Source organism: Chanos chanos, chromosome 7 (assembly GCF_902362185.1).
Source record: "Chanos chanos chromosome 7, fChaCha1.1, whole genome shotgun sequence".
In the NCBI taxonomy this organism is placed as follows: domain Eukaryota; kingdom Metazoa; phylum Chordata; class Actinopteri; order Gonorynchiformes; family Chanidae; genus Chanos; species Chanos chanos.
The window spans coordinates 47,796,764-47,800,804 of NC_044501.1; the positions used below are offsets into that span (position 1 = coordinate 47,796,764).

At 43.4% G+C, this 4,041-nt stretch overlaps 1 long non-coding RNA gene across 1 annotated transcript; it reads left to right on the forward strand.

The window, feature by feature from the left end:
• The first annotated feature begins 1,627 nt into the window (after nt 1-1,627).
• LOC115817261 (uncharacterized) lies at nt 1,628-3,283 on the forward strand. Its single transcript, XR_004025423.1, has 3 exons — nt 1,628-1,760; nt 2,313-2,366; nt 2,901-3,283. It is a non-coding gene; the product is annotated as an uncharacterized LOC115817261 (long non-coding RNA).
• Nucleotides 3,284-4,041: the final 758 nt, after the last annotated feature.

The following is a 4,041-nucleotide window of genomic DNA, read 5'->3' on the forward strand; positions in this document are numbered from 1 at the left end:
GATGGATAACATCATTACCACAGCACTAGGAGCGGCACATACTCGGAAGGTTCCAGAAAGCCAGAGGGAGGTCTGACTGATGGAGGTGAAAAGACTGCTTTCTTTACCCTTCCTCAAGCAGAACAAAAAGGAACGAAGATAAGGTGACAGGCATATGGCTGAGAGAAGAACTGAGAGAAAGCGACAGAGACAGAGAGAGACAGAGACAGAGAGAGAGCGAGAGAGTGAGAGAGACAGAGACAGAGACCGAGGGGGAAAGAGAGAGAGAGAGAGTGAGAGAGACAGAGAGAGAGAGACAGGGAGAGAGAAAGAGACAGAGAGAGACAGAGAGAGAGAGTGAGAGAGACAGAGACCGAGGGGGAAAGAGAGAGAGAGAGAGTGAGAGAGACAGAGAGAGAGAGACAGGGAGAGAGAAAGAGACAGAGAGAGACAGAGAGAGAGAGAGTGAGAGAGACAGAGACCGAGGGGGAAAGAGAGAGAGAGAGAGACAGAGAGAGAGAGAGACAGAGAGAGAGAGAAAGAGACCAAGGGGGAAAGAGAGAGAGAGAGAGACAGAGAGAGAGTGAGAGAGACAGAGAGAGAGACAGAGAGAGAGACAGACAGAGAGAGAGACAGAGAGAGAGAGAGAGAGAGAGAGTGACAGAGACTGAGGGGGAAAGAGAGAGAGACAGAGAGAGAGAGACAGGGAGAGAGAAAGAGACAGAGAGAGAGAGAAAGAGACCGAGGGGGAAAGAGAGAGAGAGAGAGACAGAGAGAGAGACAGACAGAGAGAGAGACAGAGAGAGAGAGAGAGACAGAGAGAGAGAGAGAGAAAGAGACTGAGGGGGAAAGAGAGAGAGACAGAGAGAGAGAGAGAGAGAGAGACAGAGAGAGAGAGAGAGTGACAGAGAGAGAGAGAGAAAGAGACTGAGGGGGAAAGAGAGAGAGACAGAGAGAGAGAGAAAGAGACAGAGGGGGAAAGAGACAGAGGGGGAAAGAGAGAGAGACAGAGAGAGAGAGAAAGAGACAGAGGGGGAAAGAGACAGAGGGGGAAAGAGAGAGTACTGATGACCTTCCCTTGGACCCTGGGTCATCTTTTCACAAGTCAAAAAAAAAAAAAAAGATTAAAATCACGTACAAAATTGTTTTTGTAGTACTGCTGTTTTAGACTTTCATTAATCTACTCATTTTCAAATATTGAGAGTAACATCAAACACACTGTTTTGTATCACAAAATGTAAGAATGTCATAATATCAGTGTTTGAAAATTTACATAATATTTCAAAAGCTTTAAGAGAAAATGAAAGACAGTATAATTGTTGTGTATACTGTACAGCTGTATGTAACAACAGCAGCAACAACAACACCAAAACAAGCACCACCACCAACAGCAACCCCAACAATATCACCACTAATAATAATAATAATAATAATAATAATAATAATAATAATAATAATTTTCAAACATTATTAAGTCAATAAATGTCATTCTAACCGTATCTTTTTGGGAGATGAGGGATCGTACTGGGTATCCGAAGATCCAATATACACAATGTACAGCTTTGAGGACTTTTATTTTCAAAGTTTAGACGTAAGACCTTTATTTTGGATTTTAACTTCCGATCAGACTAGGAAGTAGGAACTCGTCCATAATGGGGTCCGAGGAGAAGAACGGAGCTCTGACGTCTTTACCCAAACACTCGTATTGGTTCGACTTCTGGCTTTTCGTATTATTCGACATCGCGTTTTTCCTCTTCATGTATTTCATTGTGCCATAACTGGTAAGTTATGTACCACGCAGCGTTAAGTGTTTAAAAGTATTGCAAACCACTTGGCCAGCCTGGCTAATGTTATCATAGTTAGCATATAAGGATACCTGAACAAAGTTGAGTCCACAATAAAAACTTAAATCTTAAATATCTTGAATAAATGAAATCATATTTTAAGTAGTCTTTACGTTTCTTAAGGGAAGAGCAGTAAAGATACATTTACTAGTAGATGGGAGACGCTGCAGATCGTTTTGAACTCTGAATGAACATTCCAGAAGTTACTGGGAACTTGTGAGCTTGGTAACCCTCCCCTCGGATACCGCGGCCCGTGTGTAGCTTAGCGGAGCTCTCTCTGACAGCGCCCATAGCCAAAGCAGGCGAACGGACGGCTAAACTACGTGATGAATGGCACGCTCTGTATGGGAGGGACGTTCTCGTATCACAGGACTCAGTGTAGTTAATGCTTCACCAATATGTGACAGGCCCAGTGAGTCACTTCAGGGCTGGGGCGTTATGGCTGTATAATGACTTAAATACACTTTCACTTTTTTCTTTTACCTGAAGGAACACATTCCAGATGAGCACCGAAAACTCAGTTACCCCCAGGGATCACATCAGGTACAAGAAACAGAGACCTTTTCTGTTAATGATCCATGTCTTAAGAGGTCTGTGAGATGTTTCCCTTGGTGAGAAAAAAAAAAAAGTTTTACTATTTAAGAGATGACAGCATGCAAGTCTAAACTATTCACAAATGTTCTGATGTTTAGTAAGTACACTGACAAGTAAAGAGGAATGTGTAGCATTAAAGTCATGTTAGGTAAACCTGTGGATGGAAATGAGCCTGTGGGTAAGGCTGTCCATGCACAGGCTCTGGTCTGTCTGTGTCTGTGTGTGTGTGTGTGTGTTTGTTTGCTCAGTAAACAAGATTTCTGTGCTTTTCTGTGTTGTAAGTGTCAGTTCCAGCTGCTGCGATTGTGCTGAGTCCGTTGTAAGACAAGTAACTCCCACATTAAAAATGTCATCTCTGCAGCCTCACCCAGACTCTCAGCCCTGTTCACATGTGTGGTATTAAAAAGAGCTCTGTCAGATGTGGCCCATTCATTTCAGTATTGTAACTGTGTGTGTGTGTGTGTGTGTGTGTGTGTTCCTCAGCAGGGTGGGAACAGCAGATTCTCCAGGTCTAGGGTGGTTCTGGCCCTCAGACAGACCCAGATCACACACGTCTCCTGAGCTTCAAATGCTGCACGCGACGCTACGTTCATCTGTTTACTCACAACAGAGTGTTTCCCCGGGGTGGTTCTGTATCTAACCCAAAACATGGACAGAAATTCAGATTTAAAAATGGAATTATTAAAAAAAAAAAAGGAAAAAAAAGCCTTTTGTTGTTTGCATCAGGGCCTCTCATGTGCTGATTGGACAACTGAGTGGAGAATGATTGTGAACATGTAATGAATGGACCAATAAAAGGCTTCATGCTGTATTTGCACTGTAGAGTGTTCTGGAACACTGTTGAAATAAATGTTTGTATTTTGGTGTTTTAACTCATGTGTGGTTACTCTGTGTGTGGCCTGAAGACTAGAGAAATAGGTTGTCAAACATAAATACTGACACTGTCAGATATTAAAGTAATGCATGCACCAGGCTTTTGGTGTAAGATCTCTGGATGTACATGACCAATGTTTCAGGGAAGTACCAACGCACTGCTTCACCTTCACTCAGACAGCTGATCACGTTGGTAAAGATCCGTTTATTTTGCCTAGAGGCGACATGCAAAGTCTTCATTTTTCTGACAAAACTACCGTGGAGAGTCTTTAGAATGAAAATACTGCCTGAGGAAGCCTCTGACCGCCCTGAGAATTCAGCCAATCAGCAGGCAGCATGAGCACCATAAACCCAGCGGGAGGGGACAGTCTCTCTGCAGTCAGGACTAAAGACAGAAGTTGCACAGTCAACTAGAGATTTTTAGGTTTAATTTTTTTTTAACTTTGGTGCTTTGTCGTTCTTTTTGGCCCTTGTGTTTGTGCTCTCTGTTCCTCTCTGTGGGCGAACGGCTCCTGTGACCACGACAAAGGCGACAGGCTGTGGAGATGAATGGCCTCAGATTACGCTGCTTTGCTCTTTTCTCCAGGTGTCTGAGGAAGAAGCGATATATATACACGGCAAAAGCAAAGAGACAGATGCTCCCTGTGTCACCTGCTGTGTCATGTCTGCCGTCTGCTGGGGTCGTTTGGTCTTCTCTCTGTGTTGTTAGGCGTGAGGACAATAATGTAAATGATTATTGAGTTAAATGATT